Consider the following 15,867-nt stretch of genomic DNA (forward strand, 5'->3'; position numbering starts at 1 on the left):
CAGAGAGCTCCTGTCTTTTCTCTCGGCCTCTGCTTCTGATCAGGACCAAGCTCTAGAGAGTTCTGCCTCCCTGTTGCATGTCCTGTCCTGGTTTAGAGCCTTGCCGCTCCACGCCTAGACTCTGCCAGTCGTTGCCTGTTTCGTGGGTATATCTGCCATCTCAGTTCACCCACAGGGCTGCCACGGTGCCCTTGCTACGGCACCTGCCCCCGTACGCCCTTGCTCAGCACTCCCCAGTGATGCTCCATTCCCCACAGGGTACGTCCCGGCCAACCCCTCCAGCACATTCCACTCCTGACCTTTGCTTCCCCTCTTCAGTTACTGTGCCTCGCCCCTACGGAACCATCTGTAATTCCTGGAAACATCCAGGCTGGTTTTTCTTCTTCTTTCTTTCTTTTCTTTCTTTTTTTTTATTTTTATTTTTATTAAAAAACTTTTATTTTTTTAGAGCACTTTCAGGTTCACAACAAAATTGAGCAGAAAGAGTTCCCATACACCCTCTGACCGCCCCCCACCCCACCAACACAACCTCCCCCACTACTGATGGAATCAAACCTACATTGACACCTCATTATCCCCAAAGTCCATAGTTCACACTAGGGTTCTCTTGGTGTTACACACTCTGTGGGTTTGGACAAATGTATAATAACATGTCTCCACCACTATAGTATCATACAGAATAGTTTCACCACCCTAAAAATCCGCTAGGCTCTGCCTATTCATCCCTCCCTCCCTGCTAACTAATCCCTGGCAACCACTGGTCTTTTTGCTGTCTCCATAGTTTTGCCTTTTCCAGAATGTCAGATAGTTGTCTCCATAGTTTTGCCTTTTCCAGAATGTCAGGCAGCCTATTTCTTTTCTTTTCTTTTTTAATGTTTATTTATTTTTGGGAGAGAGAGAGCACGCGAGCTGCGGGAGGGGCAGAGAGAGAGGGAAACAGAATCCGAAGCAGGCTCCAGGCTCTGAGCTGTCCGCACAGAGCCCAATGTGGGGCTCATACTCACAAACTGTGAGATCATGACCTGAGCCGACGTCAGACTCAACCCACTGAGCCACCCAGGCGCCCCAACGTTTTCAAATTGATTTCTTTCACTTAGAAATATGCATTTAAGTTTCTTACATGTCTTTTCATGGCTTGATAGCTCTTTTTTTTTTAAGTTTATTTATTTATTTTTATTTATCTTTTTTTCAAAAAAATTTTTTTAACGTTTATTTATTTTTGAGACAGAGACAGAGCATGAACGGGGGAGGGTCAGAGAGAGAGGGAGACGCAGAATCTGAAACAGGCTCCAGGCTCTGAGCTGTCAGCACAGAGCCCGACGTGGGGCTCAAACTCACCACAAAATCATGACCTGAGCCGAAGTCGGACGCTTAACCGACTGAGCCACCCAGGCACCCCAAGTTTATTTATTTTGAGACAGCACAAATGGAGATGGGCAGAGAGAGAGAAGGGGAGAGAGGATCTGAACTGGGCTCTGTGCTGACAGCGGAGAGCCCAATGCGGGGCTTGAACCCACCAACTGCGAGATCACTACCTGAGCTGAAGTCAGACACTTAACTGACTGAACAAACCAGGCACCCCTAGTTCATTTCTTTTTAGTGCTGAACAATTATCCGTGGTCTGCGTATACCATTGTCTATTTGTCCACTCAGCTACTGAAAGACATCTTGGTTGCCTCCAAGTTTTGGCAATTATGAACAAAGCTACTATAAACATCTTGTGTGCATCATTTTGCACGGACATAGTTTTTTTTTCTTTTTTGATTTTTTAAGAAATGTTTATTTTTGAGAAAGAGACAGAGTGCGAGCAGGGGAGGGGCAGAGAGAGAGGGAGACAGAATCCGAAGCAGGCTCCAGGCTCTGAGCTGTCAGCACAGCCTGACACAAGGCTCAAACTCATGAACCACAAGATCATGACCTGAACCAAAGTCGGACACTTAACCAACTGAGTCACCTAGACACCGCTTCTTTTTTTTTTTTTTTTTAATATTTATTTTTGACAGAGAGAGAGACACACACACACAGCACGAATGGGGGAGAAGCAGAGAGAGAGAAAGAGACACAGAATCTGAAGCAGGCTCCAGGCTCTGAGCTGTCAGCACAGAGCCTGATGCAGGGCTCAAACCCACAAACTGTGAGATCATGACCTGAACTGAAGTCAGTCATTTAACTGACTGAGCCACCCAGGTGCCCCTGTATAAACATAGTTTTCAATTCTGTTGGATAAATACCCAAAGAAGCATGACGGATGGATCATATGGCAAGAATAATGTTTAGTTTTGTAAGAAACTGCCAAACGTTTCCAAAATGACTGTACCATTTTGCCTTCCCACAAGTAATGAATGACAGTTCCTGTTACAACACACCCTCACCAGCTTTTGGTGTTGTCCATGTCCTGGATTTTGGCCATTCTAATAGTTGGGTCGTGAAATCTCATTGTTGTTTTAATTTGCAATTCTCTGTGACATATGCTTACTTCCCACCTGTGTAACCTCTTCTCTGGGGTGTCTGTTCGGGCCTTTGGCTATTTTGTAATCAGGTTGTTCGTTTTCTCATTCTTAAGTTTTAAGAGTTCTTGGTATATTTTGGATAACAGTCCTTGATCAGTTGTATCTTTTAGAGATATTTTCTCCCATTCAGTGGTTTGTCTTCTCATTCCCTTGACACTGTCTTGCGTACTACAGAAGTTTTATGTTTTAATAAAATCTAGCTTCTCAATTGTGTCTTTCATGGATCATGCCTCTGGGGTGTTGTACCCAGGGTCCTCACCATAACCTAGGTCATCTAGATTTTCTCATATGTTATCTTCTAGGAGTTGTATAGTTTTGCATTTTATGAAGAGTGTAGGTCTGAGTCTAGATTTCTTTCTCTTTCTTTCTTTCTTTCTTTCTTTCTTTCTTTCTTTCTTTCTTTCTTCATGTGGACATCCAGTTATTTTAATAGCACCATTTGCTGAAAAAATTACCTTCACTTTACTATATTATCTTTGCTCCTTTGTCAATGACCAGTTGCTTGTATTTATGTGGGTCTCTTTCTGGGCTCTCTGTTGTATTCTATCGATCTTTTGTCTTATTCTTTTTTTTTTTTTTCATTTTTTTAAAGCTTATCTATTTATTTTGAGACAGAGAGACAGTGCGGGAAGAGCAGAGAGAGAGGGAGAGAGAGAATCCCATGCAGGCTCCACATTGTCAGCACAGAGCCCATGCGGGTCTTGAATTCACGAACAGTGAGATCATGACCTGAGTCAAAACCAAGAGTCGGACACTTAACTGAGCCACCAGACACCCCACTTTTGTCTTATTCTTTTGCCAATACCACACTGTTTTGATCCCTGCAACTTTATAGTAAGTCTTGAAGTCGGGTGATGTCAGTTCTCTGACTTTGTTCTTCTCCTCGATACTGTGTTGGCCATTCTGGGTTCTTTGCCTCTCCATATAAACTTTAGAATCTCGGGCGCCTGGCTGGCTCAGTTGGTGGAACACACAACTCTTGGTCTCAGGGTTGTGGGTTCAAGCCCCATGTTGGGTGTTGAGGTTACTTTAAAAAGTATTTAAAAAGAAAAAAAAACCCACCTTTAGAATCATTTGCCGATATCCACGAAACAACTTGCTGAAATTTTAATTGGGGTTGTGTGGAATCTGTAGATCAAGTTGCATCCGGGTTGCTGTTAATTCGAAGTTATAATTCCTATCCCGTGATAATATTTGTGAATTTTGATATGTCCTTTCTTTTGCTCAGTCTGGATTCCAGTTTCTTGTGCACATTCTTCCAACATGACACATGTCCTGTAGGCTTTCCTAGTAAATCAAACTGACAAGCCTCCAGACACCATGTTGAAGACAGATATTTCACCAGTCTTATTTTTTCCAGAATAAAGACTTTATTATTTTTGTAAAAATGATGCATTCTTATAAAGAATTGAAGAGAATTTGGGTGATCTTATGAAAATCTCCACCCAGAGATAATTAATGACATGAGGTGAGCAGTATTCTAGCATAGCTAGGTGAGATAGAAATGCTTTTATTAAAATTGAATTAGTCATGCTATTTAAAAAATAAAAGAGAGCAATTTTATGTGAATCTAACAGAAGAAAAACTGAAATAGGCATTTCTTCCCTGTAAAACAAAAACAAAAACAAGCAACAAACCCCATATCTATATCTATATATCTATATATATGTTTTATGTGTATATATGTATATATGTATGTGTGTATGTGTGTGTGAACTCAGTCCCTAAAAGAACTCTGAGGTTAAGATCATAAGAAACATTAAGAAACTGTAATTATGGGGTGCCTGGGTGACTCAATCAGTTAAGCATCCAGCTCTCAATATCGGCTTAGGTCATGATCTCATGGGTTCGTGAGTTTGAGCCCCATGCTGTTAGCACAGAGCCTGCTTGGGATTCTGTCTCTCCCTGTCTCTCTGCCCCTCCCCTGCTCTTTCTCTTTTTCAAAATAAATAAGTAAACATAAAATAAATAAATAAATAAATAAATAAATAAATAAATAAATAAAAGGAACTGGAATTATTCTGGGGCATCTGGATGGCTCAGTTGCTTGAGCATGCAACTCTTGATCTCAGGGTTATGAGTTTGAGCCCCAGCTTGGGTGTAGAGCTCACTAAACAAACAAACTAGAATTCTTCTTCTTTTTTTTTTAAGTGACATTGTGCCATTTTTTTTAAAGTTTTATTTATTTGAGAGAGTGCAAGTGGGGAAAGAGCAGAGAGAGAGAATCCCAAGCAGGCTCCATGCTGCCAGCACAGAGCCCGACGTGGGGCTCGAACTCATGAAACTGTGAGATCATGACCTGAGCTGAAACCAAGAGTTGGTCGCTTAACCAACTGAGCCACCCAGGTGCCCCTAAACTAGAATTATTCTTTTTTTTTTTTTTTTAATTTATTTATTTTTGGGACAGAGAGAGACAGAGCATGAACGGGGGAGGGGCAGAGAGAGAGGGAGACACAGAATCAGAAACAGGCTCCAGGCTCCGAGCCATCAGCCCAGAGCCTGACGCGGGGCTCGAACTCACGGACCGCGAGATCGTGACCTGGCTGAAGTCGGACGCTTAACCGACTGCGCCACCCAGGCGCCCCTAAACTAGAATTATTCTTAATAAGGCTTTCTTTTAAATTTTTTTTTTTTTTCAACGTTTATTTTATTTTTTGGGACAGAGAGAGACAGAGCATGAACGGGGGAGGGACAGAGAGAGAGGGAGACACAGAATCGGAAACAGGCTCCAGGCTCTGAGCCATCAGCCCAGAGCCTGACGCGGGGCTCGAACTCACGGACCGTGAGATCGTGACCTGGCTGAAGTCGGACGCTTAACCGACTGCGCCACCCAGGCGCCCCAATAAGGCTTTCTTTTTAGCTGGCATGGTTCAAGGCTCTGAAGATGAGCAAACCGCTTGCTTTTTCTGTCGCCTTATCTCTTAGCTTCTCAATTTGTGTTAATCTTACCTATACTGACATTATGAAAATCTGTGCATTGCCTTCTGCTCAGGAACCTTAATTCTCAAAGTTATTTAGACCTCATCGTATATATATTTTTTTTTTTCAACATTTTAAATTTATTTTTGGGACAGAGAGAGACAGAGCATGAACGGGGGAGGGGCAGAGAGAGAGGGAGACACAGAATCGGAAACAGGCTCCAGGCTCCGAGCCATCAGGCCAGAGCCTGACGCGGGGCTCGAACTCACGGACCGCGAGATCGTGACCTGGCTGAAGTCGGACGCTTAACCGACTGCGCCACCCAGGCGCCCCTAAACTAGAATTATTCTTAATAAGGCTTTCTTTTTAGCTGGCATGGTTCAAGGCTCTGAAGATGAGCAAACCGCTTGCTTTTTCTGTCGCCTTATCTCTTAGCTTCTCAATTTGTGTTAATCTTACCTATACTGACATTATGAAAATCTGTGCATTGCCTTCTGCTCAGGAACCTTAATTCTCAAAGTTATTTAGACCTCATCGTATATATTTTTTTTTTTTCAACATTTTAAATTTATTTTTGGGACAGAGAGAGACAGAGCATGAACGGGGGAGGGGCAGAGAGAGAGGGAGACACAGAATCGGAAACAGGCTCCAGGCTCCAGGCTCCGAGCCATCAGGCCAGAGCCTGACGCGGGGCTCGAACTCACGGACCGCGAGATCGTGACCTGGCTGAAGTCGGACGCTTAACCGACTGCGCCACCCAGGCGCCCCTAGACCTCATCGTATATTTAAGCTGATTTGTGACTCACCACCAGTACTTTTACTGTCACCTTTTCATTCCTGAATTGTTTTCAAACCCTTAATTGGCTAAATTGCATCATCAAGTTCCTCAAGGATGGCTCATGAATGCTGCACTTTCTGTGTTTGAGAATGTTTCCGTGGTTTTTCTACTTGAATGCAACTTGGCCGAGTAAAACATTCTTGCATCACACTGTCCTTTATTCAGAACTTTGGAGACATTTCACTGTTGTCACATAGCAGCATTGTCTGCTGGTAGGGACCAGACAGACCAGCCTAAGAGCCCCCTTTTAATCTGTATGGTTGAAAAATTCTTTCTTGTTATCTGTTAGTGTTCCCTGGAACAAAGTGTGCTCTTTTGAGCAGCAGTTCCATGCTTCTTTGGGGAGAAGATGCTGTGTATTTTTTTTCCTTCCAGTCTTATTGAGAGCTAATTGATACACATCACTGTAGAAATTTAAGGTGTCCAGCATGATGGTTTGATCTACAGATATTGTGAAACCCTTGCCACAGTAGGTTAATTTCATACCCATCATCTCCTGTATATGCCGTAAAAAGAAAAAAAAAAAAAAACAATTTCTCTTTGTGGTGAGAACTCTTCGGATCCAGTCTCTTAACAACTTGTATGTTCTTTATGAATACTTTTTCTTTTCCATTTGTTGGGTTTTTGTTTCAGACTCTGTTTATTCCTTTGTTTCATTGTCTTGATTTTGATTTTTTTTTTTTTTTTTTTTTAGAGAGAGAGTGAGAGCAAGTGGAGAGACGGGGCAGAGAAGGAGACAGAGACTCCTAAGCAGGCTCTGCATGGTCTCACAGAGCCTGACACAGGGCTTGATCCCACAACCATGAGATCATGACCTGAGCCAAAATCAAGAGTCAGACACAACTGATTGAGCCACCCAGGTGCCCCTCATTGTCTTGATCTTTTATAACTATAGTGTTCTCTCTGTTTAACACTTGTCTTTTTTTCTCATTTCCCATAATTCTCTCAAGCTTTCCCTCTAGATCAATTTATTTTTTCTCCAGCCATATCCAGTTTCTGATGCACTAGTTTTGTCAAAGTGTTTGTTCCCTTATCTCATCCTGTCAGTTTATCTTTGCTTACTTTCTCGAAAGCATGGTGTTAATTTTTCTATAGCTCAGAATGCTATTGGGGCTTTTTTTTTTTTTTTTTTTCTGTTCTTTGGGTGACATTTTCTTCTAGACTTGGTTTTCATCAGTTAAATACACATGTTCCTCTCCTGGTTTTTTTGTTTTTTGTTTTTTGTTTTGCATATATTTGTGTAACTACCATGCCTTTTTTTTTCAATGTCTTGTGTGCTTAATGTCGCAGCTCTGGCCAGGTCTGTTGTTTGCTTCCGTATCATCTGGGTACATTCTCCATTCCAACAGCATCTGTCCCCACCACTAAAATTTAACAAATGTCAACATTTTATCGTATTAACAAAGTATTGATTTACACAACCTATTTAGTACTTGCTACAAAAGCCTCATCTTTGCTCTTTCATAACTGAGGACTCTCCTCACCAGCTAGAGCTGAGACTGTCAGGAACTCATATTTTCTTAACTACCTACCATATTCCATTTTCTTGTTTAAAAAAAAAAAAACTGGGGCGCCTGGGTGGCTCAGTCGGTTAAGCAGCCGACTTCGGCTCAGGTCACGATCTCGCGGTCCGTGAGTTCGAGCCCCGCGTCGGGCTCTGTGCTGACAGCTCAGAGCCTGGAGCCTGTTTCAGATTCTGTGTCTCCCTCTCTCTGACCCTCCCCCGTTCATGCTCTGTCTCTCCCTGTCTCAAAAATAAATAAACGTAAAAAAAAAAAAATTAAAAAAAAAAACTAATTTCCCACCACCCCCCAAAAGAAAGTACTGAAAACTAAATTAACGAAAACCTAGTATATACAAGAAAACACAGCATTAATCTAAAAACCAATAGATTAATAGCCCTTCCTTTCCAACCACCCAGGCACATACCCTGGGCTTCCTCACCCCTCGGAAAGCTGTCCCTTGGAGTGGAAGGGCTGGGAACTCAGGAGCCAGAGACCTCAGTAGGACTCCCGGTTTTGGTTTGCTACTGCAGTGACTAGAAAGTTCCAATAACCTCCCTGGTTTTGGTTTCCTCATCGTTCAGTGTGGCTAATCTTATCTTCAGAGGGTCAATATAAAGGTACCTGAGACCATGTGAGTGAAGTGCCCAGCTCTGTCCCTGCACAGAGCAGGTACATACTGCACGTTCTCCCCTCCACTGTGGGCAAGACTCCTCCAGCCTCAAGAGCCATCTTCAAGGGCACCTGGGTGGCTCAGTCAGTTGAGCATCTGACTCTTGATTTTGGCTCAGGTCATGACCTCACTGTTTGTGAGCTTGAGCTCCACATCAAGCTCTGTGCACTGACAGCGTGGAACCTGCCTGGGATCCCTGTCTCCCTCTCTCTCTGCCCCTCCCCAACTCATGTGCTCGCTTGTTCTCTCTCTCTATCAAAATAAATAAGCTTAAAAAAAAAAAAAAAAGAAGCAGAACCATCTTCAAAATCACCAAGGGCAGAGCTAGACCAAATCCAAAAGATTCTTTGACTACCCCCCTCATTTTTCATGGATACAGGAGGAAGTTGAGGCCCACAGCTGAGCAGGAGTGGAAGAACCCAGCCAGTGTTCTCTACCACCACTTTTCTTAAGTTTATAGAAACACTGTCAGGGCACCTGGGTGGCTCAGTCGGTTGAAAGCCGGACTTCGACTCCAGTCATGATCTCATGGCTCATGAATTTGAGCCCCATATCAGGCTCTGTGCTGACAGCTCAGAGCCTGGAGCTTGCTTCAGATTCTGTGTCTCCCTCTCTCTCTGCCCCTCCCCTGCTTACGCTTGCTTTCTCTCTCTCTCTCTCTCTCTCATAAATAAACATTAAAAAAAAATTTTTTTTAAATGTCTGGGGGCCTAAAATGACTTCTCTTGCGATGTCTTGTCTTTCTTTTTCTGGGGACCCCTAATCCTATCTGCCTACAAAATCCCCCCTTGCGATATCTCCCTCCTCATTCTTGAGGGGTATAGGTCGAAGGTCATTTTTCTGTAGCTGCTTCCTGCCAAGAATGGGTGTGTGGTCTCCCCAGCTAGAAGAGTGGAACTCTCCTTAAAGCTAAACAAGTTTTGTTCTCCTTAAAGGTGTTTCCTAAAGGTGGGGACTGCTGTCACAGAACAAGCTGAATTTGTGACAAAGTTTACCAGGAGTCTGAAGATGCATGGGCCAAACAATATAAGTAGAGCAAGGGTTAACAGGGGCTCCATCAAAGGTCATAACCATGAAAACCATCCCCCAAGTAGACTGTTAAAGATTGAGTCCCAGGTCCAGTGTTTTCCTAATATTTCTATAGTTCTTTTTATGACCTCTAGGCTTTCTTCAACTTGGTTAGAGGTATTAATGTAGAAACCACATTCATCTCCTGGAGACCACAGGGACCCCCTGCCTTGGCCGTTAGGACACTTAGGACCCTCCTGTTTTTTGATACGACCTCAGCCAGAGCATTGAGGTCAGTTTCCTCATATTCTATTGCCACTACTGTTGCTTTCCAAGATTGTTGAATATATATATGAATACATATATATATATATGTATATATATGTATTCATATATATATTCATATATGTATATATATGTATTCATATATATTCATATATGTATATATATGTATTCATATATATATTCATATATGTATATATATGTATTCATATATATATTCATATGTGTGTGTGTGTGTATATATATATATAACATTATATACATATATATTTTTCTTTTTTTGAGTAGGCTCCATACTGGGCATAGAGCCCAATGTGGGGCTTGAGCTCACAACCCTGACATCAAGGCCTGAGCTGATACCAAGAGTCAGACACTTAACTGACTGATCCACCCAAGAATGGACATATTTTTGATTGACTTTTCTAGTTCTGGGATCTCAGTGAACCAGGAAAGGCCCCTACAGATAGTATGCCCAAGACCATTCCCATCTATTATAGGGTTGCTTGGACTTAAAATCCAAGTCCCTCTTAGTCAGGGATTAGACTCCTGACCTGTTTAAGGCAGTGGCTAGGAATGGGCCCAATTTAGGGATATGGGTCCTAGGGAAGTCATATTATAAACCTCCAGTAGATGGGACACCTGGTTGGCTCAGTCAGTTAAGCATCTGACTCTTGGTTTCAGCTCAGGTCATGATCTCACGCATGGTTCCTGAGTTTGAGCTCCAAATCAGCACGGAGCCTGCTTCAGATTCTTTCTCCCTCTCTCTTTGCCCCTCCACTACCCTTCCTCTGCTGTCTCTGTCTCTCAAAAATAAATAAACTTAAAGAAAAAGGGTTACCATGCATAGTAGTTGGGGGGCTGCACACAGGGAGTCTGCTGTTAGTCTCCCTAATCTGAGTAAAGGTAGGGGCAGTTTAGATGGGTCTGGAGAGGAAATAGGGTGGATCTGGCAGAGACTCAGGATCTGGAGGGGACAGAGTTGCAGATGGGGCTGAGGGCTGGGGACTTCAGGGCAAAGGATCTTTGGGGCAAAGGGAAGTCTATGGGGTCTTCGGGGGTCCCTCCAAAAGAGCATGGTCTTACCCTTTGGGTTAGGTAGTTGGATAGGCTTAAACCCACCTTTCTTCTGTAGTCCCTTATTCTTGTGGAGGGCCATAACGCCTTGTACATAACGGATCTCATCCCATCGCTCTTCCTCCTTACAAAATAGGTCTAACTGAAGTATGGTATTATAATTTAACAAGCCATTTCCTGGCTTCTTCTCCTGGTCTCCTAGTTGGTACGGAGGCCAGGCAGTATTACAAAAGAACACAAGTTTTCTTTGTCATTGGGGTATACCCAAAAGGCTTCCAGTAACCCAGGAGGCACCCTAGCAGGTGGTCTGACAGGATTGATGTCTGGTTCCCCATATCCTTGGATCTCTGCAAAGAATTTGTCTCCAGCTGCCAAGAGGTCTATAATAAGGGTTAGTGGAGACACAGACTTGCTGCTCTCAGCACACTGAAAATTCCATTCTCCAGAAAGCTGGTAGGTAAGCTCTCCCAGTTGATAATTTAAAAGTGTACACTCGGGGCACCTGGGTGATTCGGTCGGTTAAGTGGCCGACTTCAGCTCAGGTCATGATCTCACAGTTCGTGAGTTGGAGCCCTGCGTTGGGCTCTGTGCTGACAGCTCACAGCCTGGAGGCTGTTTTGAATTCTGTGCCTCCCTCTCTCTCTGCCCCTCCCCTGCTCATGCTCTGTCTCTCTGTCTCTCTCTCAGAAATAAACAACAACAATAATAATGACAATAATAATAATAAAAGATGTCCAGAGTGAACACTGACTCCATTCAGTGAGTCGAGTTGCAAGTACCTAACAAATTAGGTGCCAAGAGGAATTCTCCTATGCCGTTCCCCGCAGGTTCCCCAGCAACACAGACGGCATGACCTCGGTGAGCTGCCTACCGTGTCTGTCACCTGTTGAGAGCTGGAGGACCCCAAAGGGTTATGTCCTAACCGGGTATCCAAAATACGGTCCCCCAAGTTGGATCCCCTTCTTGGTGGGTGTGAAGCGCAGAGACACAACCAAGCCAAAGAGTGGGAAAAGGAAGGGTTTTACTTGCAAAAGTTGGGAGGACACCGGGGACGTGTCCCAAAGCACTATGGATCCAGAACAGTGGAAGTTTTAAGCTAAGGGTGCATGCATATTCACGAGAAGGAATTCAGCATAGAACTGGGCCCAAGTCACCCTAAGCTGACAGGTCCTAGTTGACTGAAGACACGTGGGACAGAAAGGTCAGCAGCATCAAAGAGGGCCACTTATGTCCCATTAGAGTCCTGGGGAGGCCTGGGACAGCTGTGCTCCATCAGGAATTTTCTGCACCAAGAAGCCAGCAGACCAGGAGAGGTCTGGGCCAGACGCCACCCCTGCTGAGGCCGAGGGCTCCCAGCCATAAGCTTTGGGAATTGGCTGAGCTTGGGTTTTTTTTGGGGGGGGGGGGGCGGGGGGGGCACAGAGAGGAAGCCTCTGTGAGTCTTGCAAAAAGCTGGGGCCGGGTTAATATTCGGTGTCAGCTAGGCAGCTAAGCTTTCCTCTTTGGGGTAATACACTGTGGTCCCCTCCTGGGGGTGATGCCCTCTCCTCAGAGCCCCCAGCCTCCATTCCCTGAGCCATGCAACTTCAGACCAGGAGAGTAGCAGATCCCATTCAGCCCTTGGGAAACTCCTGCCTCTTTCCACCTATTCAAAACAGTTCCTGTTTACCAAGTGCCAAGTGTTTGGCCTTCATTTTATTTATTTGTTTGTTTGTTTGTTTGTTTTACTATTTGTTTTTGAGAGAGAGACAGAGAGTACAAGTGAGTGAGAGGGAGAGAGAGAGAGAGAGAATTGGGGTCACCCAAAACGGGGCTGGAGCTCACAAACCATGAGATCATGACCTGAGCCGAAGTCAGATGCTTAACAGACTGAGCCACCCAGGTGCCCTGGCCTTCATTTTGTTGAATCTCCCCAGAAATTCTCTGAGGTTCGTGTTATCTCATTTACGTACGCATGAAGTGAGGTTTGAGGGGTAAATGACTTGCCCAGCTAGTGAATGACAAGATTAGAGCCTGGGTGGCTCCGACCTGCTTCTGCCCTCACACGGGGGCGGGCACTATATTTAACATATCAGTCCTATCTGTAGAGGCAAGTTTTGAGACTGCCATTCTTATTTTTTTAATGTTTATTTTTGAGAGAGAGAGAGAGAGAGAGTGCATGCGTGTGCAAGTGGGGGAAGGGCAGAGAGAGAGGGAGACACAGAATCCGAAACAGGCTCCAGGCTCTGAGCTGTCAGCACAGAGCCTGACGCGGGGTTCGAACCCACAAGCTGTGAGATCATGACCTGAGCCGATGTCGGATGCCCAACTGACTGAGCCACCCAGGTACCCCTGCCATTATTTTTAAGTGAATTCGGTCATTCAAATGTCTGTTTTTATTTATTATCATTTTTTATGTTTATTTATTTATTTTGAGAGAGAGAGAGAAAGCACATACAAGCAGGGGAGGAGCAGAGAGAGAGGGAAAGAGAATCCCAAGCAGGCTCCGTGCTGTCATTGTGGAACCTGATGTGGGGCTCCATTCCAAAAACCACGAGATCATGACCTGAGCTGAAACCAAAAGTCAGACATTCAACCAAGTGAGCCACCCAGGTGCCTCCTGAGCCCTGTCTTTCTGTAGGCAGGACCCAGAATCACAAAGGTAACTCATCGTATGAAGAAGGTGGGCTTCCCAGAGAGTCCTAGAGGTGCAGATACTGTGGGTTCTAGGTGATGAGGCCCGTGCCCTCAGGAATTCAGACCCACCGGCTCCCAGGAGCCAGGTGGCCCTTCTGTGGTGACTCCCTTCCCCGGGGACACCCACACTCCCCACCATCTTAGGGGGAAGACTGAGGAGAAGGGTCCTCGAAACTGCTTCAGAAAGAAAGAACGCTAAGGGTTTCCACACAGAGGTATCATTTTTAGTTTGTGGCAGAATGACGGGAAGGAGGTGTGAGGGCCCAGGATTTGGGGGTAAGGGGAGGCAAAGGCAGGAAGTTATTCCACAAGCTGGGAAAGTACGGGGGGATGAAATTGGCTTCCAGAGCTGCCCCCCCACGCCACCCCACAAAAGCACCATAATGGCAGTAGAGACTTGACTTTGGATGGAGCCATTCCTGACTCAGTTCACTTCCCAACAGCACTAGGTAGAGGGGCCTTGGAGGGGCTCGGGTGAATCTGCCCGGGGGGGTTCGTGACAAGCTGCAGATGTCACATCCCTTGCTTCAGGCTGAAGAGAGTGAGGAGCAAGATGAGGGAGACCAGAAGAGGGGCGACTCTTTGATTCAGGACCAGAAGGAGGAGAAGGAAAGGAGATAGCGTGTTGGCAGTTGCCCAAAACACGGGTCTGAAAAACCAGGACGGCGGTTTCCAGGTGAGCGGGTGGCCTGGGGTGCAGGGGGAGGGGCATAAATCAGATTGGGTGTGAGGGAAGGAGGCCTGGCATCTTCTCTGTGATCCCCTTATTCAGGACCATCCATTTTCAGCATTTTGAGCAGGCTGGCTTTGACCCTTAGTACACGGTTCCCTGATGCTCTTTGAGGCGCATGTCTGTCCTTTCAAAGGATCTGTGTCTTTCTCACCGACTGCTACCCCTGCTTTGGAGCCACTGGGATGAAACGAAGGTAAAGTTCTGCTCTTGCTGTACCGTCTGGTGGCTGGGACTATGAAAGCCATGCTCCCAGGGGAATTTCCATTCAGCACCAGGGACCTTTTGTTTTCATGCAGATAAGGAATGTGGCAACCAGCACCCGGAATGCTAATAAAAGAGCAAGCCAAGCTACGCTGGTGAGAATGAGAACTAAAAAATAACATCCAAAATCTAAGAAAAAGAGGCGCCTGGGTGGCTCAAGTCAGTTCAGCATCCAACTTCAGCTCAGGTCATGATCTCATGGCTCGTCTGTTCGAGCCCCGTGTAGGGCCCTGTGCTGCCGGCTCGGAGCCTGGAGCCTGCTTTGGATTCTGTATCTCCCTCTCTCTCTGCCCTTCCCCAACTCACACTCCGTCACTCTCTCTCTCAAAAATAAAGAAACATTTAAAAAATTAAAACAAAACAAACAGTTATGTATAAAGATAAATAAATAAGAAAAAGCCCCGTGCCCAAAGGTGAGTCGCTTGCAGCTGTCCCTGAGTCCCCCAGTGGTCTCACCGTGACACCTGACTGGGTAAGCTGCAGCGCGGTCCTTCTCCAGCATATTTTGCAAACACTGAAAATGGTAATCATAAAGATACAAAGCAAGCTGGAGAAATTATTTACAGCAAATTATCTGGGGGGAAACGTCAGGAGGCAACACTGTATGTGTGCTGTTGCCTTAAGGAAAGAGAAGGGAAACATACCAAGGCTGTGCTTCTCAAACCATCCCAGGTGAAGGACCAGTTTGTTTTTGTAAAATTTCCAGTCCACCACGAACCAACAGTTTGGTGAAATACCATAAAAACAAATGCCAAACACACATCTATCAAATGACCGATACTTTTAAAAACTCTCAAAATCCAACAGTGAAAAAACCCAAACCAATCCAAGCTGGAAATGGGCATTGGACACACGAACAGACCCTTTACCAAAGAGGATGGCAAGGAAGCACATAAAATCATGTTCGCTATCATTATCCACCAGGAAATGCAAATGAGGGGGCATCTGGGTGGCTCAGTCCGACTCTTAGTTTCAGCTCAGGTCATGATCTCACGGTTTGTAATTTCGAGCCCCGGGTCGGGCTCTGCTCGGATAGCACAGAGCCCACTTGGGATTCTCTCTCTTCCGCTCTCTGCCCCTACCCGACTCGTGCTCTCTCTCTCTCTCACAAGTAATAAATAAATAAACTTTAAAAATTAAAAAAAAAAAAAAAAGGAAATGCAAATGAGATCCTCACTGAGGCCTCACCAGCAGATCAAGTTGCACAGAACTACCCACACAGACACGTACACACATTCACAGATAAGTGACATCTGACTAAAGTCTGTAATTCAGTTAACTGTACTGTACTAACATCAATTTCCTGGCTTTGATATAGTGCCACAGTTATAGAAGGTGTCACCATTAGGGGGATCTAGGCAAAGGATTCATGGAACTCTATGTTCTTGTTG

At 44.9% G+C, this 15,867-nt stretch overlaps 1 long non-coding RNA gene across 1 annotated transcript; it reads left to right on the forward strand.

Annotated features, from left to right (window-relative positions):
• Positions 1-10,027: 10,027 nt before the first annotated feature.
• LOC131514129 (uncharacterized) lies at positions 10,028-15,613 on the forward strand. Its single transcript, XR_009262948.1, has 3 exons — positions 10,028-13,447; positions 14,014-14,158; positions 14,255-15,613. It is a non-coding gene; the product is annotated as an uncharacterized LOC131514129 (long non-coding RNA).
• Positions 15,614-15,867: the final 254 nt, after the last annotated feature.

This window comes from Neofelis nebulosa, chromosome 6 (genome assembly GCF_028018385.1).
Source record: "Neofelis nebulosa isolate mNeoNeb1 chromosome 6, mNeoNeb1.pri, whole genome shotgun sequence".
Taxonomy (NCBI): domain Eukaryota; kingdom Metazoa; phylum Chordata; class Mammalia; order Carnivora; family Felidae; genus Neofelis; species Neofelis nebulosa.